Raw genomic sequence first — 24,417 nt, 5'->3', positions numbered from 1 at the left:
TCATTAATTTTAGGATAAATTTCCAATTATTACCTATTCAATTCAATTGTTCACATCGGTTCCCTACCATCACTACCACCACGATTGCATGCCAGCAAATGCCCTAAATGCATACCATGAAAAGACAATGAATTTGATTTGATTTGTATTTGTCCTTTTCATGGGCTGTCTATCTACATATCTGACAAGCCTGGGCTCTATCAGAGAACAAGGCTAAGAAATGACACACTGAAGTTGAGCCTTAGCTGTTTAGGATTGCTGCATGATTTTGACAGCTTTGCCTTTTTCTCACATGTGCCTGTGTAGTGTATGTATCATAGGCATGAAACAGCTTAAAGTCAAATCTCTGAGGTCCTCCAGCCAACGGAGGACGCTCGATAGTTTAAAAGACAAAGAATGATTTGAATTCAAGATTTCTGTACCATTTGGTAGCTTATTCTAGGTAGTTCCCAATTTTGAAGCTGTGTCTGATCGTCAAAAGTCAAGGGGTGTAAAATTGAGTGCACCCTGAAGTCTGAGGGGCTGATCAGAGAGTGGGTAGAACAGAGACATTAATCTGGGTATCAAGCACTGGACTTGGAATTTTGTAGTCAAGTATACTGGAGGAAAGAAAATGTCCTTAGAAATACTTTAAGCAGTTGCAGGCGTGATTTAAAGCAGGATTCAAGGAAACATCCTTTCCAGTGCAGATTAGATAGAAGGGCAAGGACAAGAAAGAGAAAGAAGAAAAGTAAAATGAAAAAAGAGAGCCTGTATAGAACTAGGATAGATATGTATCCATCTAGATTAAAGGGTAGATTAAGGGTAATGACGAGAAATTGGAAATATTCATTAGAAACACAATGTGCTGTGTTGAGTATATCACTTATGCTTAGGTTAACAGCCTAGCAAATCATATTTAGTTACTAATCCACCCTGTATATTTTAAGTTTTTTTCTGGCTGCAAAATGTCCTGGTTTTTTTTTGTTTGTTTGTTTTAAGTCACTTAGATACATGTAAAGATAGTTAAATTGGGTAGACCTGACCGTAACTGAAGCTTAGCGTCTGGTGTCCAGAATAGACAGTCTAGTTTCACAGCATCCATTATAACTGAGTCTACTAGACTGGCACTTAGGATAAATCAGGTAAGCAGAAAGAAAAACTTTTTAAAGTGTACTGTATAAGGACTGACGGAATAAAACAGGAAAGTATTTAAAGTGCTTGCTGGGTTCTTACGTGCCAAATTTCTTCAAGGTAGCTATTTTCTCCAGCTACCAGATTTTATTTATGTTGGCTCAGTGTAAAACTTTCTTCATGATAAAGGACATTCAAGCAGGTGTCAGGCACTAAGAATAATGTCAGATATTAATTACCCCATTTAGAAATATCACTGAATTAAAATTGAATTAAATTGAATTAAAACTGATCATTAACCAAAAGCTTATTAGTAAGGTGTAATATCAAAATTAAGCCAGTAACAATGTAAGATTTTTAAACCCGAATTTTTGATTACTCTGAAGATTTAATCTGAATATGAAATTAATGCATGTGAAATTTGATATCTAAGAGATTTTCCTGAACCATGGTAGCATATAGCTAAATATTAAGTTAAGTACATGTCCATGATGGGCTTGATTTGCATCATATATATTAGCCAGAAATATAGATTACATATAAACTTTTAAGTATTAATACTGTAAATTAAAGAATCCAAGAATTTAAATAATTTAAATGCATTTAATTAATGCATTTTCATGTATTGGACTAGTGTTTCTTTCAAAAGTTTCCTTCAAAATTAGAATACAGTTGTATTTAATTTAATATCTAGCTACTTCCAAAATTATTAGCAAACCACAATGAAGCAGAAGTTTGAGGAGAAAATACAGCAAGAGATTTTCCCAGCAGCTTTCTCTAGCTATTGAAGGGTTCATGTAAAAGAAAACTTGGCTCAAAATACATATGAAGAATTTCAAACCCCTATTTAGAACAATAAGCTTATCTTCATTAAGTTTGTTCTTCAAATATTTTATCTCTAAGAAGGTCTCAGTGAAAACATATATCATGTCAGTATGTTAGCATGCTATAACAAATAAGTATACCCAAGAAGAAAAATATTTCACAGGCAATATTTAATTTTTGAATTTGGATTCAATGTGCATTTTAGAGTTTCAACTTGGTTAAGACATTGTTATTTGATATAAGCCTTGGTCCCTTATGCATTATTTTTACATGGTTCAAATAAAATGTAGGCATAGTTATAGGACTGATTTTATTTTTTTCATGCCCAAGTTGAGGTTATATTGCTTAAATTCTAGTCAATGGTTTAAAAATCTTGAACCTCCATGTTCTTTGTACTTCGCAGAGTTTCTTCTTAGACTGTAGGAATGAGACAGAAGCTTTCAATATCCAAAGCTAGCACATATTCTTGGGGGGCAAGTAGCTATTTAGTTCAAGGGGAAACAAAGTACAACTTATAATACAATGCTTATAAATTATATAAAGGGCAACATAAAACTATCTCATAATTGTATTGATCAAAGAGGAGTCCTAAGAAAGATGTCACATAAAACACCTTTGATACAAAGATCTAGAAAGTTTGGAATTTTCAAAAATAAACAAACAAAAATAGGATTCAAAAATTTTTCCGTGAAAAACTATAGGGAGACTTGCTTGCAGTGGAACTTCTAAGTCTGTGATATTGTGATATAACAAGAAATATGGATTTGGTCTTGGTCCCCAGTTCCGGGGCACAGAGCTCCTAAACCCTTGTAATTTCCTGAGTGAAAGAGGTGAGATGAACATCTTTTGTGATTCATAATAAGCCCATTCAATCCTCTGTAAGTTTATGTTAATGAGATGACTGGTTGCTGAAAGCCCCTAGGTAGCTTCAGGAGGTGGGCTGGTGGCCAGAGAACCAACCATGTGATTAAAGGGTTGGAACTTTCAGGCCCAACCCTTGATCTCTGGGGAGAGGAGAGGGGCTGGAGATTGAGTGAATCACCAACAGCCAATGATTTTATCAATCACACCTACGTAATGGAACTTTCATAAATCCCCTGAGCAATGAAGTTCAGTAGAGCTTCCAGGTTGGTGAAGTATCCATGTGCTGGGAGGGTGGGGCACCCTACACTCCATAGGGACCAAAGTTCCTGCACTTGGGACTCTCCTGGATCTCACCTGATATACGTCTTCATCTGGCTGTTCATCTGTATCCTTTATAATATTCTTTATAATAAACCAATAATAGTAAGTAAAATGTTTCCCCAAGTTCTGTGAGTCATTATAGCAAAGTATCGAATCTGAGGAGAGGGTCATGGGAAACCCTGATTTGTGGCCACCTCCGACAGAAGTGACTGACTACTTGTGGATGGCATCTCAAACGGGGGAAGTCTTCTGGAACTGAGCCTTTAACCTGTGGGGCCTGTACTATGACTCTAGGTAGGTAGCATCAGAATTGAATTAAACCGGAGGACACCCCGTTGGTGTCTGCAGAGAACTGCAGAATTGTTTGGTGTGGAAAATACACACATTTGGTGTCAGAAGTGTTGTGAGTAGAGAAACAGTATTTTCTTTTAAAGTCAAATTATGATAGATAAGGAATTAATATCAAATTAAAAACCTTGATATAAACAAAGTAATTGAGAAACTGACTTGGAAGTATTTAACAGATTAATTGATATTTTAGAATTGTTTGCTAGTATTTTGATAACTCAAAGAACAGGAAAAAACCCTTAAGACTGGAAAGGTAAAATTATGTTTCAAAAAAGAAAAGATACAATGAAGTATTATTCAGCCATAAAAAGAAATGAAATTCTAATATGTCCTACAACATGGTTGAACCTTGAAAAATTTATAAGTTAAATAAGCCAGACACAGAAGAACAAGTATAACATGATTCCATTTATATGAGGTACACAGAATAGGGAATTCATAGAGACAGAAAGTAGAATATAGGTTAGTAGAGGGGAGAAGGGAAACGGGAAGTTACCGTTTAATGGGTACAGAGTTTCTGTTTGGGATGATGAAAAATTCTGGAAATAGATAGTAGTGATGGTTATACAATGTTGTGAATGTACTTATTGCCATTGTATTGTACACTTAAAAACGGTTAAAATGGTACGTTTTACATTATGGATATTTTACCATAATAAGAAAGAAATTTTTTAAAAAAATTAAAAGAAAGGGAAAACAGTAATTATAGTCAGTAATTTTAACTTTGTTATTTCTATATTCAAGCCAAGAGACTTTGAACTAACAGGGCTAGCCCAATAACTAGTTTGTTATCTGGGAAGCAAGGTGCCATACGATGTCCTGTTTGTAGATAAACCTATCAGTGTGCCGTGAAAAATAATCAATTCATCTGGAATTCAGTGTAAATAATGAGAAAAGTTCCACAGGATTTTGTCAGGAGGACACAACTGTTTAATGTGTTTATCAAAATGTGTTATTTCCCCTGAGGGACCAGCATGCCTCCTCCTATCCATTAACGAGAACCTGATAACTGAACATGTTTCTATTTATTTCCTCTGGCTACCAGAAAGCTCAAACAAAATACGATGCTCAGCGACTAGACTCATCTTATGATTGGCATATTTATGTTCTCCTTGTCCCTGGCACTGATCTTCTATCTCTATTTATAGTTCTATTATTTTGCTATAGGTTTGAAGAAAAATTGGATGTTGTCTCAAATTCTTTGTAAAAATTACAATGTAAAAATAGTTTGATCAGTGGGATGGAATCCAGTGTTAGGAGTATGCTCGTTCATTTTCAGAACATGCCTAACATGGATGATTTGGATGAACCAATGAACCTCTCTTCCACTCAGCTAAACACTCACACACACACGCATACACACATACACACGTTCTTAGTACAAAATTCTACCTCTGGAGAGCTTACTATTTGGTTAGAGAAACAGGTTTTTCACCCACAATTTGAAATGTTAGATGAACTACACCTGCTATTAAACAAAAAGATTAGTTGCATTAAAGGAAATATACAATAAGCACAACAGATTATAAATACAAAATGAAACACAAAATGAGCCATAACCTTGGACAGGGTCAAAATCCCCAGGAATATGTATATATTTTTTAAAAGACCTAAGATCGTAATTTAAAAATTGTTGATTAACAAGTTGCAAGGTGGTTGATTTGACTTGGGTGGTTGTTTTGAAATCATTTTATACCGTTTCTCTGCTTCTCTTAATCATACCTTTTGAGAGCCCGTTCATTTTGATATTTTAAGTAATTATCTCTATGTGCATGACTCTAAGCTATAACTGCATTTTCAGCTTTCACCCACCTATTGGACCAATTTGGAAGAAAGTGTTGGACTAGGTAAGTAAATTGTTAAAGTATCTCTAAGTCCTTTCCAACAACAGAAATCTATGATAATCTATAACAAAATTTTGGAAGTGGAGGAGAACTTAGAAATAATTCGTTCCAATCCTCTAATTTTACAAATGACATCTTTGACGCTAAGTGTCCAAGGTGATACAATTATCTAGGGGCAAAGTCAGGATTAGAATCTGGGTGTTTCCCAGTTGGACTATGGTGTTGTTGAGGATGGACACCATAGTTTATGCATCTTCGAACTCTAATTCCAAGAAGAGGGCCATAGGTGATACGTTGTGTACAGGTCCCAGTGTTCGGGATATTTCTCTGTTCTGGAATACTTAAATTGAAATTCCCATGCTGACAAAATAAAATCTTCCCCCTTTCATTTCTCACTTAACATTTCTGCAGAAGCCCAAGAGTACACAAAGTGATGAGGAACACACATAATGAATGAATTCCCAGGTCCCACATAGAGGAATAATTAATCCATTTGCTTCTAATTTCGATTCTGTCCCTCCCTTAAAATTTATTATTAGAATTGAGCAGATGCCCTCTACATAGGGTTTTCCTCCTAAAGTCGGAGCCTGGAGAGCCAGGGTGTTGCAGCCTTAACTCTGCGGGCAAACAGGGGGACCGCGGAAGTCCTTGAAAACATATGTTCTTTCAACGAAAACCTTGAACTTCCAGAATTAACTCAAAATTACACGAGAGTATTTTCACCCTGCAATTTTTGACTTTCTGTACTGTGTGCCTATTTCCCCCTCACTCAAAAGTCTACAAAATCGTAGAAGTTACATGAATGTGAGGAAACGTTTAAAAGATAATCATACTAATTGGGAAGAACGTCATCAAGAGCCTGAAGCTAAAAATTAGGCCAATTTTATGGTTCAGATGCTCAGCAAGGAGATGAATATATTAGTCGTTTAGTTTATATGTTACAGTTCCTGCAATCACTTCAGTTGGCTGCCAAAGTCAGAAAACCCAGGCAGCCCAAAGGTGAACATCTGATAGTAAGTTTTTGGCATTATCTGGGCCAAAGCTCTACAAATCTCCAGGAGACACAGTTTTGTTCTATTTCATTGACTCGGCACCGTTTTAATATTTGCTACTAATGCTAATAAAAGTAAAGCAAGATAAGCCAAGGGGGTCAAAATTTAAGACCAAGTGGATATATTTCATGACCTAGAATAATGCTTCATACATAGTATGTGGTCAATAAATATTATCCTCTCTTCCTGGTTTCCAATATCACTTTTCCCCAGAATAATGTATTTGTCTTTTTTCTGCACTAACGTGTTTAAACTCAGTCTCTTTACATGCCCCTTCTCCTTAATTTTTCTCTGTTAATTACTTCCACTAAGTTTCCTTCATCTTACTGGTGTCCGTTTCAGAAACCTAGTGAGAAGTAACATAACTGACTCAATCATTACGCCTGCCTCAATGAATGACTTTTTAAATTTCATATCCCTAAACTGTATTCTAAATTATGCTACCCTTTTAAAGAGGTGGTCAGAAAATAAATCCTGAGAATATGGAGCAGAAGTAGAGCCAAATTATCCCCAAACAGGAAGAGTAGGGGCGAAGACTTTCACATTTGGGATTTCCGCTAGAATCCTAGCTTCTAGCCCAAGGCAATTTTATCATATACTAGCTTAATGAGTTATTCTCATTACAAACCAAATTAGCTTGGGTAAAACAACAGAATGATAAGATGAAATAAACAAAACATGACTCATATTTCAGGGACAAAAGTACTGACCTGCCCTATAAAATCCGAATGGCTTCATAATCCCATTTGGGCTGGTGCTGGAAGTTGGCCATAGTAGGTGATGTATTCAGTTCTTTGTAGATTTTACTGATTTTGTCCAAAGATATAAAATATGTCATTTACCAGGCAAACTGAAACTTCTTCCTGAGTTTATACAAATCTTTACTAAAGGAAGGGTACATTTTTTTTCCTAATCTGCTTTCAAAGTCTAGAAGTTGATCTCATTAAATAAATTTTTACTTAGCACCTACTAAGTAACAGGCATTGCTCTAGTTGCAGACGATTTCCCTGACATTCAATGACCCTGTATCACGGCTTTTCCTTTTGCTATCTTATTAAAAATTGGGTAGTAAAATTGAATACAGTAAGTTGTCACAGTTTATTTTTAAATACTTTTTTATGCCAGTCAGAATGATAAATTGTTACTGATGAAAGTATGATTACATTTTAATTCTCCAGTGTCTTTTGTTGTTTGTGTACACCTTTTCAGTAACAATTCTTAATATTTGCATAAAATTTGAAATTTTAAATCATTTCAGTCTGTTAATGTACCACCTATTTCTAAGAAGCCAGGAACTTCAACTCCTATTTTATAAATAAATAAGTCCAGGATCATCGATGTAGGTTATCCCTGGTTATCAAACTTGCTAACTTCCTTTGTTGGGAAGGAGAGAAGGAGGAGAGGAAGGTGCCTTTGGCTGGTACAGGTCAGGAATCAACAGGGGGCAGCGTTTAACGTTTCAATTATGAAGCGAATGAATAATATTATGAAGCCTCATGAAAATTATAATAAATTATTTCAGAGAAGAGGAAGGGCAATGCAAATGAAAATCCCATCATATTTATCCCCTCCCCATTGACTACTATGCAAGAGTTGAATTTGAAAAATTAACTTAGACACCCTAAAAAGCAGTTCACCTATTTTATTTTTAAAATCCAATCTGTACATGAAAAAAACCCATATTTTCTCCCATATTTTCTTTCCTTAACTTCAGTCTGCGCATGAAGGCATGCTCGCAGGTACGGATATTTGACAGATCACTTTGGAACGTGCAATCAATCAAGTGCCACAAGTGAGTCTACCAGTTTTAAAAGAGGGATTAAAACTAAAAGCCCTCGCCTAAATATCACAAGAATCTGGGGTTTCTACACCGTGATCTCGGACACCAAATGAATTAGATGAGCATAGGATATTTTAAAGAAGAAGTAACATGTATCTAATTAACTACTGTTATCGCTGTACACTGAAATTTAAAAATAATGTCTTCACGAATGGAAATGGTACTGCAGATATTCAATGCATTCCCATGAGAATAGATGACGTGCTGTTTCGGTAACGTAGCACCTTGTTCTCTAAGCTGGCAGCAAATTCCCTTCACTGCTGTTCTACCTTCTTTTGATTGTACCTAATTTCTGTGAGACTGTCATGTTGCTGGGAGAGATGCAGAATTTACATTCCTCAAAACCAGTAAGGAGGGCCCCTGAAAACATTTAAAAACAATTTTTTTTAACTTATTTATTCTATTTATTTATTTTTGGCTGCATTGGGTCTTTGTTGCTGCACGCGGGCTTTCTCTATTTGCGGCGAGCGGGGGCTACTCTTCATTGCCGTGCGCAGGCTTCTCATTGCGGGGGCTTCTCTTGTTGCGAAGCACGGGCTCTAGGCGCGCGGGCTTCAGTAGTTATGGCACGCGGGCTCTAGAGCACAGGCTCAGTAGTTGTGGCGCATGGGCTTCGTTGCTCCATGGCATGTGGGATCTTCCCGGACCAGGGCTTGAACCCGTGTCCCCTGCATTGGCAGGCAGATTCTTAACCACTGCGCCACCAGGGAAGCCCCCTGAAAACATTTTTAATGTGGTTGGAGGTAATCTCTTTCACTGAAACTTCCTCTGAGATTTTTTATTTTTTCTTTTTCGCCTGTGATGAACCAAGACAGTGGTTCATTGTACACACTGTACTGAATATTGTTCTTTGAATTTAGGTCACTAGGCAGTGTGGGTCTCTATAGCCTGGCCCACATATTTCTGCACCTGTAATAGTGAAACAGTAAGTCTTGCTTTTCTGCGCAGAGAGATGTTAAATGGGATAACATACGGGATAACATCACGAAGCTGCCCAGTACAGCTGTTTCCGTCTAAGACTAAGTGAGGAGCTGATTCTTAACTGTGAGGAGGGAATAGACCCTCCACCAGGGCGATGGGAAAGGCAGCCTACAGACAACACAGGCAACACTGGGGTGACTTAGAAGGCAGACCTGCAGGAAAAAGCACTCAGAAGAGATTCATAGATAGAGCTACTCCCTTGTTAAGAAATAAATAAAGACGTCAACATAAGATAAAATGTTAGAAGAAAAAGGTTTCCTCAGGACCATAATTTAAGTACACTCTCAGCATTTACATATGTGGAAATAAAGAATCATCTGCAAATAATGCTAAGGATCTTAAATAAAACAGCATCCCAGAGCAGAAAGTTGTGCAGCACTGAGAAGATGATCTGCAAAATGGGTCAATACAGAGATGTACATTTTGACAAGACCAGACTATCCTTCGAGTATGGCTAAGAATTCTCTCCAATTCCTTAGTTTAGCTTTGTTCCTTTCCTCTTCTCCCCATCTCTCCCCTGCAGTCTCAGCTCCTTCCCTCTATTTTTCTATCAACCTAACTATACAACCTGTTACCTATATACATACCCATGTATCTATCTCTCTATCCATCTTTTCAACCAATATAATGACACATACACTCTTATATAAATTAACCACACAGCCAGAGATCCAACACTCTCATTCTAGGTTTAGTCATTTTCAATGAAATTTTTCATGATCATCATGTAATTGGACAACTGGCATGGGTGGTGCCTAGAATATCAACCCAGTAAGCAATATCCCTTATATAATGTCAGCCAGGCTCATTTCAACTTAGTAATGCCACAATTTGCACCACAGACATGAAAAATGTTTAGTAGGAATGACAGAAACGGCTATGTGCCTACTCTAGTCTCTGATACCTCCTTCCTCTCCATAGCAAAAAAACAAAACAAAACAAAAAACCAAATCCTTAACTTTAGTCTAGGCAGTCATGTAACCAACTGGACAACTGCATTTCCTAAACTGTTTGCAGTAGAGTTGCTTACTTGACTACCTTTTGGCCACTGACATATAAGCAAAGTAATGTGTGGTGCTTCCCCGAAGGCTCCTTAAAGGAAGGGCTGGCATCCTTCTTTGTCCCTTCTACTCTCTGTAGGCCTGAAAGAGGGATGTGATGACTGGAGCTCCAGCAGCTCTCTTGGAGCTGATCGAATACCACAGGGGTGGAATAGTCAAGGATGAGGAAAAATCTTAATGACATCATGGAGGTGCCATAACCTGGGACTTGTTTTAAGTGAGAAAATAAATCCCTGTATGTATATGTCACAATTTTTTGGTAATCTCTTACTTGCGGATGAGCATAAACACTGATTGATAGATTAGGTAAAACACAATATGAAAAACTAAATAAAGTACTAATTAAAAAGTACAAAGTTTCAGTACTTCTGTTTTTATCAATTAGCATGAAACCAAAGAAAGCTATAAAAAAGAAAATCATCTGTTCTAATTGGTTGATATCATATTTTTACCATTTTTCATATCCAACATAGGTTGCTAGGTTTAATAAAAAATATGCTGCCACTGAAGAAATCAAACAGCAAATCAAAAAATACCTAGAAACAAATGACAATGAAAACATGATGACCCAAAACCTATGGGATGCAGCAAAAGCAGTTCTAAGAGGAAGTTTATAGCAATACAATCCTACCTCAAGAAACAAGAAGCATCTCAAATAAACAACCTAACCTTACACCTAAAGCAATTAGAGAAAGAAGACAAAAAAAACCCAAAGTTAGCAGAAGGAAAGAAATCATAAAGATCAGATCAGAAATAAATGAAAAAGAAATGAAGGAAACAATTGCAAAGATCAATAAAACTGAAAGCTGATTCTTTGAGAAGATAAACAAAATTGATAAACCATTAGCCAGACTCATCAAGAAAAAAAGGGAGATGACTCAAATCAATAGAATTAGAAATGAAAAAGGAGAAGTAACAACAGACACTGCAGAAATACAAAGGATCGTGAGAGATTACTACAAGCAACTAGATGCCAATAAAATGGACAACCTGGAAGAAATGGACAAATTCTTAGAAAAGCACAACCTTCCAAGACTGAACCAGGAAGAAATAGAAAATATAAACATACCAAACACAAGCACTGAAATTGAGACTGTGATTAAAAATCTTCCAACAAACAAAAGCCCAGGACCAGATGGCTTCACAGGTGAATTCTATCAAACATTTAGAGAAGAGCTAATACCTACCCTTCTCAAACTCTTCCAAAATGTAGAAGAGGGAGGAAAACTCCCAAACTCATTCTATGAGGCCACCATCACCCTGATACCAAAACCAGACAAAGATGTCACAAAGAAAGAAAACTACAACAAAACTCAACAAAATACTAGCAAACAGAATCCAACAGCACATTAAAAGGATCACACACCATGATCAAGTGGGGTTTATCCCAGGAATGCAAGGATTCTTCAATATACGCAAATCAATCAATGCGATACACCATATTAAACAAATTAAAGGATAAAAACCATATGATCATCTCAATAGACGCAGAAAAAGCTTCTGACAAAATTCAACACCCATTTATGATAAAAACTCTCCAGAAAGTAGGCATAGAGGGAACTTACCTCAACATAATAAAGGCCATATACGACAAACCCACAGCAAACATCATTCTCAATGGTGAAAAACTGAAAGCATTTCCTCTAAGATCAGGAACAAGACAAGGTTGTCCACTCTCACCACTATTATTCAACATAGTTTTGGAAGTTTTAGCCACAGCAATCAGAGACGAAAAAGAAATAAAAGGAATCCAAATCGGAAAAGAAGAAGTAAAACTTTCACTGTTTGCAGATGACATGATACTATACATGGAGAATCCTAAAGATGCTACCAGAACACTACTAGAGCTAATCAATGAATTTGGTAAAGTAGCAGGATACAAAATTAATGCACAGAAATCTCTTGCATTCCTATACACTAATGATGAAAAATCTGAAAGTGAAATTAAGAACACTCTCCCATTTACCACTGCAACAAAAAGAATAAAGTACCTAGGAATAAACCTACCTAAGGAGACAAAATACCTGTATGCAGAAAATTATAAGACACTGTTGAAAGAAATTAAAGAGATACAAATAGATGGAGAGATATACCATGTTCTTGGATTGGAAGAATCAACATTGTGAAAATGTCTCTACTACCCAAAGCAATCTACAGATTCAATGCAATCCCTATCAAACTACCACTGGCATTTTTCACAGAACTAGAACAAAAAATTTCACAATTTGTATGGAAACACAAAAGACCCCGAATAGCCAAAGCAATCTTGAGACAGAAAAACAGAGCTGGGGGAATCAGGTTCTCAGACATCAGACTATACGACAAAGCTACAGTAATCAGGACAGTATGGTACTGGCACAAAAACAGAAATATAGATCAATGGGACAGGATAGAAAGCCCAGAAATAAACCCACACACATATTGTCACCTTATCTTTGATAAAGGAGGCAAGAAAATACAATGGAGAAAAAACAGCCTCTTCAATAAGTGGTGCTGGGAAAACTGAACAGCTATATGTAAAAGAATGAAATTAGAACACTTCCTAACACTATCCACAAAAATAAACTCAAAATGGATTAAAGACCTAGATGTAAGGCCAGACACTATCAAACTCTTAGAGGAAAACATAGGCAGAACACTCTATGACATAAATCACAGCAAGATCCTTTTTGACCCACCTCCTAGAGAAATGGAAATAAAAACAAAAATAATCAAATGGGACCTAATGAAACTTAAAACCTTTGAACAGCAAAGGAAACCATAAATAAGACAAAAAGACAACCATCAGAATGGGAGAAAATATTTGCAAATGAAGCAACTGACAAAGGATTAATCTCCAAAATATACAAGCAGCTCATGCAGGTCAATATTAAAAACACAAACAACCCAATCCAAAAATGGGCAGAAGATCTAAACAGACATTTCTCCAAAGAAGATATACAGATTGCCAACAAACATATGAAAGGATGCTCAACATCACTAATCATTAGAGAAATGCAAATCAAAACTACAATGAGGTATCACCTCACACCATTCAGAATGGCCATCATCAAAAAATCTACAAACAATAAATGCTGGAGAGGGTGTGGAGAAAAGGGAACCCTCTTGCACTGTTGGTGGGAATGTAAATTGATACAGCCACTATGGAGAACAGTATGGAGGTTCTTTAAAAAACTAAAAATAGAACTACCATATGACCCAGCAATCCCACTACTGGGCATATACCCTGAGAAACTGTCATTCAAAAAGAGTCATGTACCACAATGTTCACTGCAGCTCTATTTACAATAGCCAGGACATGGAAGCAATCTAAATGTCCATCGACAGATGAATGGATAAAGAAGATGTGGCACATATATATAATGGAATATTACTCAGCCATAAAAAGAAATGAAATTGAGTTATTTGTAGTGAGGTGGATGGACTTGGAGTCTGTCATACAGAGTGAAGTAAGTCAGGAAGAGAAAAACAAATACCGTATGCTAACACATATACATGGAATCTAAAAACAAATTGATTCTGATGAACCTAGGGGCAGGACAGGAGTAAAGATGCAGAAGTAGAGAACGGACTTGAGGACATGGGGAGGGGGAAGGGTAAGCTGGGACAAAGTGAGAGAGTGGCATGGACATATATACACTACCAAATGTAAAATAGATAGCTAGTGGGAAGCAGCTGCATAGCACAGGGAGATCAGCTCAGTGCTTTGAGACCACCTAGAAGGGTGGGGTAGGGAGGATGGGAGGGAGACGCAAGAGGGAGGAGATATGGGGATATATGTATATGTATAGCTGATTCACTTTGTTATAAAGCAGAAACTAACACACTATTGTAAAGCAATTACACTCCAATAAAGATGTTAAAAAAACAAAGTGCATGAGACACTCATAAGGATCACAGAAAAAAAATATGTTGCACTTAAATTTGTTAGTATTCAACAGTATTTTCATCATGAATTACTATTATGCATTACTTTCACTCCTTAACTCAAGTCCCACTTCAGCCATTAAGTCATAGAGAAAGAAAAAACAATTTTTGCTCTTCTAAATCCCTACAGCACTTAAGTCTACCACTCCTTTGGCATGTTGTATTTTTATTTATTTAACTAGATTACAAACTCACGGAAGACAAGATCTTTGTATTTCACGCAGCTCACAGGCAAGTGATTTATACACAATGGGTTTTGAGTGTTCATTGTTATTTATGGTTATTTATATAGCCAATATAAAATATGTTTTTCCATTAAACCCTAGAAAGGATAGCATTGTCGCTAATAATGCAATTCTTTTTCTTTCTTTTACCACTTGCCTTCACAGTTCCAATTATTTCCAAAAGGAGAAATAGAAAGGTCTAAAGTACATGACCTTGTAAATCAAGGAGAACAAAATCTATGAATATCTGAAATCCTAAAACTTTTAAATGCTATTAATAAAGACATCAAAATTCTGTTTAAGATACTTTGCATCTCTAATGTTGTTAACAAAACATGCATTTCAAGCAGAAGTTTTAAGGGTTTTAAATCACAGATTTTCACAGCATTTCCTTCCGGCAGCTGATGAAAATTGGATAATATACAATCAGAACACTTTTTTCTACACATTTTAAATTGATTGAAAAACAGAAGCAGATTTAACATTCAAAAAAACACATTTGCAACCATTACATAAAAATGGTCTGATCTGATTTAGGAGATACTAGGTATAGAAACTTAGAGCTGACAGCATTCTTTGGGATGTTTTAAAACAGAAGAAACATATTACAGCACCCAAGCTGCTACTCTCTCAAAATAAGTACCTCTGACTAACAGTTTGAATCTTCTGTAAGGACTATCATAAATGAAAACCTTCCGCTTAATGAAAGGTGTTCTCCATATTTCATTGTAGGTACAAGTCTGACATTAAATAGGTTATGAATAATTTTCAATATGAAAACATAAAAATAATAAATTGTTGAACAGGAGATAGATGGAAATACAACATATTTGCATAAGGTTTGAAAGTTCAACATTTATTACCATCTTCAATATGATATACAATGGGGTGATTGAAAAACAACTTTGTCAGTTTGCATTATCTAGGTATATATTCAAAGAAAATAAATAATAAACAAGTGTATCGGACTTACATTATGTTTACTAAGCTACCAAGGCATTGACTACATGGCCAGGAATGCAGTCCAGAGAACATGATGTCCTTAAATTAGGGGAGTCATACTGATGGCCAGAGATACTGCAATTACTCTCAATTACTGTTTTCCTTAAGAAACTCATGCTTTTCCAAATGTAAGGAAATATAGGACATTTTTCTCTGCATAAATGTCTTTTTCTGTAGGGTGTTTTTCAGAAGGTCATGACAGCTAAGATGTACATGACTGTAAGAGGAACTAAGAGAGCTTCAAGACCTAAGAACATGTCTTAACTCCTCCTCCCAATAATACATCATTGCATCTGTCCATTGTCACATTTCTACCAAGCCAGGGCTCTGGCCAGAGTCCGTGGAGTTAGTCCAACCAACCATGGCAAGTGAGAGCAATTTGCTGTCTCTTAACAATAAAAAATCTAGTAAAAGAGAAATCTGTGAGTAAATAGGATACATTTTTCCTATGTGAGAACTATCCTAATAAAAGTCTATTCTGTGTTATGCAGTTTATTTAAGTCACTTTTTGACCACATTTGAAACATTTCAAAGCACTAGCAAACGGAGAGGTTGGTTGTATGCAAACTTACACACTGGTAAAGAAAATGTTATTCCTAAAAAGAAATAATGATCTTAAATTTGGAAAAGGCAAAATGAATACTCAAAATGATTGTATAATGAAGATTACGTTGGATTATATATATAGTATTCTCCCACTTATAATCATTATTATTAATATGTATAAATACGGTAGGCTGGCAATTTATTGCCAAAACTAGATTTTTAAATTTTTATTCTTTAAATTGAAGTATAGTTGATTTACAATGTTGTATAAAAACTAGAATATTTTTGAAAGTGAAATGAGGAGTTATCAATAATAGGCATTAACTGGCACTATGCTAGGAAAATCAGGAGATGTGTTCACTTTATTAGAGATTGGGGGATATTTTATTTGTCTAGATTTGAAGATGATGGCATGTCCTTTAACTCTACTGAAATGAAAACAGATTCACTGCAATTATTTTGTCTCTCATTAAACACCATTGCAAATCAGAAAATCTTCCACACGTGGCCATAATGGAATAACTGGCAATGGCCATGCTCTCCCACAATAAGGAACAATAAAGCTGAACAGGATATTTGAGAAAACTGGACATATATTTGATTTTCACACTGAAGGTGCAGGTGGGGTGCTAATGGCAACTAAGTAGAGGCCAGAGGTGCTGCTAAACACGCTATGACGCACAGGAAAGCCACCTACAGCAAAGAATTACATGGCTTAAAATATAAAAGGTGCTAAGCTGACAGATCTTGATATAAAAGAATAACAGTATGAATGATGGCCAACTTCCCATCAGAAACAATGGAGGCCAGAAGACAATTAAATGACACCTTCAAAGTGATGGGAAAAAACGTTATCAAGCCAGAATTCTGTGTCCAGTAAAAAAATATCCTTTCCATAGATTAAAATAAAGATTTTCAGATAAATGAAAGCTGAGAAAATTTGTCACTAGCAAACCTGCACTGCCAGAAATGCTACAAAAATATCTTCAGGCTGAAGGGAAATGATACCAGATGGAAACTTGATCCATGGGAAGGAATGAAGAACATGGGAAACTGTAAATATACAGAGATATATATAAACGTTTCCCCCCTTTTCTTAGCATTATGGGTTGAATTGTGTCTCCCAAAATTCATACATTGAAATCCTAATCCCCAGTACCTGTGAATGTGACCTAGTTTGGAAATAGGGTCTTTGCAGATGTAGTCATGTTAAGATGAGATCATTAGGTGGATCTTAATTCAATATGCTCAATGTCCTTATAAAAAGGGGATATTTGGACACAGAGACATATATACAGAAAGAATGCTATATGAAGATTGGAGTTATGTGCCCAGAAGCCAAGGAACTATGAGAAGTTAGAGGAGACAGGCCTAGATCAGAGAGCTTTCCTTAGCATCTACCACAGAGGGGGCATGGCTTGCTGACACCTTGATCTGGGACTTCTAGTTTCCAGAACTGCGAGACAATAAATTTCTGTTGTTTAAGCCACTCAGCAGGTATTTTTTTATAGCAACACTAGCAAACTAATATACTTAGTTTTTTTTTTTAAAAACAGCTGACTGTTTAAAGCAAAAACAATATCATATTGTAGTGTCTTAGTGTGTGTAGAATTAAAATATATGATAAAAATACCACAAGAATGAGGCAGCAAATGTAATTATACTGTTACAAAGTTTTAAAATATTATGGGAAGCATACTAAGTATACTATGATAAGATTGCCTCTTGTAACCATTACATTAGGTACAACTAAAGACCCTGAATGGAAGAATTAAAATGTATATTGAAAAAAAAGATTAATCCCAAAACAGAGCAGGAAAGGGGAAATAGAGGAATCAAAACCAAATCCAATAAATAGCAAGGCTGCAGACTTCAACTGCAATATTAATTTTATTAAATGCAATGAGCTAAAAATTCTGATTATAAGGCATACCAGACAAAATTGAAGAACTAATATACATGGTCTCAAGAAATTCACCTTCATTATAAGATACAGGCATACTGAAAGCAAAAGATTAGAAAAGGATATACCATGAAAACAATAGGCAAAAGTTAGGTAATGTGGCTCTACTAACATCAGACAAAGCAGATATGAAGATAAGGAGTGTTAAAAGAGGGATATTTCATAATGATAAAATAGTTATTTCATTAGGAACTTACATTAACCCTAATACAGGTATATGTGTATGCACCTAATAACAGAGCTTCAAAAATGCATAAAGCAAATGTTATACAGAACAAAAGAAAGTGATACATCCACATTCATAAATAGAGATTTTTAACACCTCTCTCAGTATTTTATAAAATTAGTAGATAAAAAATTGTTAGGATAAAGACAATTTCAACTACGTGATCAACCAAATTGAATAAATTAATAGTTATATAACACCACATCCAAAAATTTCTTAGTATGAATTTCTTTCCAAAGAACTTGGGACATTCACCAAGATAGACCTTATGCTGATGCTGGGCTAGAAAATAAAATGTCTCAATAAATTTCAAAAAATAGAAATCTCACAAAATATGTCTCTAATGACAGGAATTAAATTAGAAATCCACAAGAATAAGCGATCTAGAAAAATTCTCATGTATTTGGAATTAAAACAACATACCTCTGAATTATGCAATGTAAAAGAATAAATCATAAATGGAAACTAGAAAATATTTTCAAGTAAATGACAATGAAAATACGAATAAAAATGTGCGAAAGGCAGCTAAAGCAGTGATTCAAGGGAAACTTGTAGCATTAAAAATACTTGGAAGAGAAAAACATTTTAAAGCTAATAATCTATGTTACTGCCTTAAGTATCTGGAAAAAAAGGATCAAATTAAAACCAAAGTAAGAAGAAAAAAATAGTAAAAAATAAGAGCAAAAATGAAATTAAAAACAGACAAAAAATAAAGAAAACTAACAAATCAAAAGTTGGTACTTTGAAGAGACTAATAAAAGTAGTGGACCTCAGCAAAACTTATCAAAAAAAAAAAAATTGAAAACACAAATTTCCAGTATAAGGAATGACAGAGGGGATATGACCATAGTTCATACAGAAACTTAAAGGATAACAAAGGAATATTATGAACACTTGTGGGAAAATGCTTGACAACTTAGATGAAATAAAAATGCTGAAAAACTCAATTCACCTAAATTAACATGAGAAAAAAATGAAAAAATATGAATAACTCTGTATCTCTTAAAGAATTGAATTTGTAATTAAAAACCTCCCAATCAAGAAGACTCCAAGCCAAGATGGAGTCTCTGGTGAATTCTGTCAAAATTTTATAGATACATAAATCTACATAGTTATTTAAGAAAAGAAAGGAGGAGGAAATAAATATTTTCCAGCTCATTTAAAGAGGCCAGCAATACCCTGATAATAAAAACCTGACAAAAATATTCCAAGAAAAGAAAATCAGAGACCAATGTTCCTCCAGAATATAGACTTAAATAAGTTTTATTAAGAAAATATTATCAAGTCAAATCCAGGATTACATAAAATGGCCATACATTACAACCAAATGGGGATTTATCCCAGGAATGAAAGATAGCACTTAAAAGATCAATTTAATCCACTGAATTATCAGAAAATGAAGAAAGACCATATAATCATTTCAATATGTGCAGGAAGAAAAGCTTTTGACAAAATTCAATACCTATTCATTATAAAAAAAAAACTCAGAAAAACAAAAACAAACAAACAAAAAAACACACCGCTTAAACCAGGAATAGACAGAACTTCCTTAGTCTTAAAAGGCAACTACCAAAAGCCTAAAGTTAACATCAGACTTAATGATAAAACATTGAATACTTTTCTTCTGAGATCAGGAACAAAGCAAAATATCTGTTCCCACCACTTCTTTTCAACATTTGCCAGGTAGTCCAAGTTTGTACAACAGGAAAGAGAAAGACATAAAAGGAATCAAAATGGGAAAAGATGAAGTGAAATTCTATATTCATAGAGAAAATGACCATCTACATAAAAATCCAAAGGTACCTATGGGAAAAACAACTACTAGAAGTAGTAAGTACATCTGAATGATTGCAGGATACAAGGCCAATATATAAAAAAATCCATGGTATTTCTACATATTGGCAGTGAACAATGAAATGGGAAATGGAAGATTTTAAATTCATTTTATAAGAGCATAAAAAGATAAAATATTTCAGAATAAGCTTAAAAGATGTGTGAAATATCTACACTGAAAAGGGCAAAATATGAAAAAAGATCTAAATGAAAGGAGAGAGTTCCCATGTTCATGGATTGGAAGACTCAAAATTGTTAAAATAGTCATTTCCTGTCAAATTGAACTACAGACTCAGTGCTATCTCAATCAAAATCCCAACAGGATTTTTTTTTGGTGGAAATTGACTAGTGAATTCTAAAATATATATGGAAATGTAAAGGATCTAAACTAGCTAAAGCAATCATGAAAAAGAACACAACTGGAGGCTTACATGACCTGATTTCAAGACTACCATGTTCCAGAGAGAGTGGTATTGGTATAGGGATAATCCGATAGATCAATGAAATAGAATAAATAGTTCAGAAATAGACATATTATTTATGAGCAATTGATTTTCACTAATGTGCCAAAGCAAGTCAACTTGGAAAGACATTATTTTTTCAATAAATTGTGGTAGAATAATTGCATAAAAATGTGAAGACAATGCATCTCAACCCTGACCTCAAACCATGTACAAAAATTAATTCAAGATCATCACAGACTGAAATGTAAGAACCAAAACTATAAAAATTTTCAAACTTGTTATTGGCAAATATTTCTTAGAGAGGACACCAAAAACATTAACCATAAACGAAAAATCAACAAGTTAGAGTTCATCAAAATCAAAACACCAGTTTATCAAAAGACACAGTTAAGAAAATAAACAAGCCACAGACTAAATGAAAATATTCATAATCCATAAAATCTGACAAAGGTCTTATGTCCAAAATATATTTTAAAAGCTCCCACAAATCAGGCAAACACACCTAAAGGGCAAATGACCTACATAGACACCTTCAAAAAACGGAGAAATGTGAATGGCTAATAAGCACATGAAAATATGCTCAAATCATTAATCATAAGGATAATGCCAATTAAAGCCACAGCAAGATCACAAGGAAAGCTAAAACCCAGAAGACTAATAACAACAAATGCTGGTGAAGATTTGGGACAAATGGAACTCTCGTACATTTCTGGTGGGAGTGTGAAGCAGGGCGAAGACTCTGAAGCAGTGTTGATTTGTTTCAAGGTTAATTACCGTTACACTCAAGAACAGCACCGTAACTCAGAAACATTATATTGAATGAAAGAAGCCAGAAGCAGAAAAAACCACATTGCATTTAATGAGCTACATTTAAATGAAGTTCAAGGATAAGCAAAACTAATCACCATAATAGAAATAAGAACAGTGGTTGTCTATTGTGTGAGGCTGGAGGGGCGGGGTGATTAGGGATTGATGCTCTTTATTATAGAAGAAAGGTCTTGTTTTTCACACTGACACATATTAATAACTGAATGGGATAATCTCCAAGTAGCTATTTTATAATTCCTAACATTTAAAGAAGTTGGAATGTTGTTGAATTGTATCTTTTAATACCAATTTTAATCTTCCAATTCACTAAATGCTTTAAAACATACATACTCTTTAAGAAAAATAGAATTCCACTGAGTAGTTTTAAAAATAACTTGATTAGGAAATATTACTTTAAGTGTTTTTCTTACATGCAAAATTCACATAATTAAAGATGGTTGAATGCAAGTTCAAGAACATGTTGGGGTGATGCAGCATACAGAGGACTATAGGTCTCTAAACTGGAGTGTATCATAAAATTGAGGAGCAAAGTCAAGAAGTTTCTCTGGGTAACAGACGAATAACCAATAATTAACAAGATTATATAAACTATCACCCTGTGATTTGCAAACCATTAATCACACTAAATGGAAAGAGATGATTTGGATGACAGAAATTATTTTTAAGAAAGGCACCAGTTGCCATAAAATGAAAATTAATAAACTAGGATGAGAAGTCGTAACATTTAATAATAGTATAAAAGGAATTGGGCAGCAACAATTATTTTGGAAATTGAGGATAGATAGAAACTCTAATTAATCTTTCTTTCCAGGATCTTGATCAATAAGATACTATTTGAATCATTAAGTGAGCATATGAAGTATCAGGGCTTAATTGTTACTTCTTGGGAAGATGCCTAAAACTTAACAGAGATTAGGAGGTTCTTAGTAAGGCCTTCTCTAGAATACATAACTGGAAAGGCAGTTACCCATCTTGAAATAAATAAATGCGATCCCATTTCTCATTTATTATGCTAAATACAATAAAGCTTTGAACAAACGTGTTATTAAGCCTTTAGCTGATCTAAGTGTACCTTTATCTATTTTCTTGGTTCCTTTGAGAAACCATGCAAAATCTTCATCCTATGTTAATTACCAATTTAATCAGTCAATGCTAAAAGAAAATCTTTTGCTCTAATTATAAAAGACAGTTGCTGTAAACATTTGACATGATGAATACCTTTCCTGATCTTGGGCAGGCTATAATTTATTAGGCACAAATATGAGAAAAAAAATCCAAGTTCAGTGCTGAATCAGCAGTGACCCCCCCAATTAAAACAGGTGATACTTGCTGTGCTTAAGAATAAAAGCAATACGACTCCAATTAGCTGTCAAATCATCTGGCAAAACAGCTGCTACATAAATAGAACATCACTTGGTTTCCCTGCTCACTTTTTCAAGTTTGTCTTTATTTTTAAGTCATTGAAAAAGATAGTCCCTCCATTCACATAAAATTTGAAAGTAGGGGAAACTAGTTTGCAGTGTGGGAGGTCATGACTGTAATTGACATTGATGGGGGTGGGAAAGGGTGGTGGAGAGGGGATGTGACTGCAGAGGTCACAGGGATTGGGGCGTCTACGAGGGGGACTGGTAACACTCTGTTTCTTAACTGGCTCCCAGTTGCATGGATGTGCTCACTCAATGAAAATTAATTGAGCACCGTGCACTTACAATTTGCACATTTTTTCTGAATGTTATATTCAATAAAATGTACACAAAAATATAAATTCATTTCAGAAATATATGGAATCGTCTCAGCATGGTGTCAAAATTGAAAGGATTCATGCTAATGTCTATAAGAAGCAATCATTTTTTTGAAAACTTTTCTCCATCCATTCCGTCTAATCTCCGAGAAAACATACCAGGATATGAAAAAAAAAAAAAGTATGAAATAGGGCTTGAAACACAATGGAGGCATAAATATTAGCTTTCTGATTACAACCAGATTTAAAAATTTACATGCTACTTACCAAAAAGCTGTCTTCTCCCTCAGTTCTGTGGCAGTTTATGCATTAGAGTTGTCAAGCAAAGGTATTGGTTGTGGTACAAGCCTGGAGAAACAGTACAAAATGGAAAAATTGCTTTACTATAAGGTATTCGTTTTACTATAACTGTATTCACTACACTATGATGTATTTATCTACATAATTATAAAATGATAACATTCACTTAATCCTTTTATAACAAGCAATTGCTAAGTATCTTTGCATGTACCAGGTGATACAGGAGATTGGTAATGCGTGACGCATAACAGTTTCCTTAAGGAAATTAGGTAAATAAAAAAGTACAATAAAGATCTCAAACTGGTGAGGACCACGAAAGAGTTGTAGATCAAATGTTATGGGAATCAGGAGGCAGGGTACTTCCAACAAGGAAACTGGGTAAAGCTTTAAGGATGAGGGCGGACTTCAGGTTAAGGCTGCAGAGTATGATTTCTTAAAGATGGTGGGCGGGAGCTGGAACAGTGAAGAGTGGGTAGGGAGGGCGATCCAAGTAAATGGGGCACGTGACCAACGTACAAGCTTTGAGCATAGTGGAGAAGGGGAGAGGGGGAGCCGAATGCATTTCAGTTTCACTGGAGAACATTTTCAGAGAATTTGCGCACTAGAACTTGAGTCACTTGCGACATTCCCAGCACTATGCTAGACCCAGGGACTCAGCACTGAATGAGAAAGACAGGAGCTCAGCCCTCATGAACCTCCCAGTTTATCAGGACAAACCAGTACAAAGGGTCATAATAATGTGTGATGAGGGGCAGAAGGTTCCTTGGGAATCCGTAGCAGAGGAGCCAAGGCAAAAATGCTGGAGTCCCCGAGTCATGATCATTTGAAAGCAGTGAAGTCAGATGAGATTGCCAAGGGAGAGAGTGTAGGGAATGAAGAGGGAGGGAAAGGGTCAGCCTCACATTTATGGGAAAGGAAGAAGCAAGCGAGGGAGCAGTCAGAGAGGAGGAAGGAGGCTCGGAGAGTCTGGGGAAAGACAAGGACGGAGGAGGCTGTGCTCAAGGGTGGAGTGCTTTGAAATTCAGTCAGGGCTAATAGAAAAGTGCTTCTCTGTTTGTTGACTTGGTTAGGTGCAAAGATGATGACAAAAAAGTGCTGTAAAATGGTGGGGCTG

General features: G+C 35.4%; 1 protein-coding gene across 1 annotated transcript in view; it reads right to left on the bottom strand.

Moving 5' to 3' along the window:
* The window catches only part of TENM3 (teneurin transmembrane protein 3), a 2,383,554-nt gene that overhangs the window by 812,411 nt on the left and 1,546,726 nt on the right, over positions 1-24,417 (bottom strand). Inside the window, exon 7 of the mRNA XM_082374697.1 lies at positions 23,271-23,351. The gene's annotated coding sequence lies outside the window, so the exon portion shown is untranslated. The remainder of the gene's footprint in view (positions 1-23,270; positions 23,352-24,417) is intronic.

Source organism: Balaenoptera borealis (assembly GCF_965194805.1).
Source record: "Balaenoptera borealis genome assembly, chromosome: 21".
Lineage (NCBI taxonomy): Eukaryota > Metazoa > Chordata > Mammalia > Artiodactyla > Balaenopteridae > Balaenoptera > Balaenoptera borealis.
Note: the sequence above shows the minus strand (reverse complement) of the source record. Positions and strands in the feature narration are given on the sequence as shown.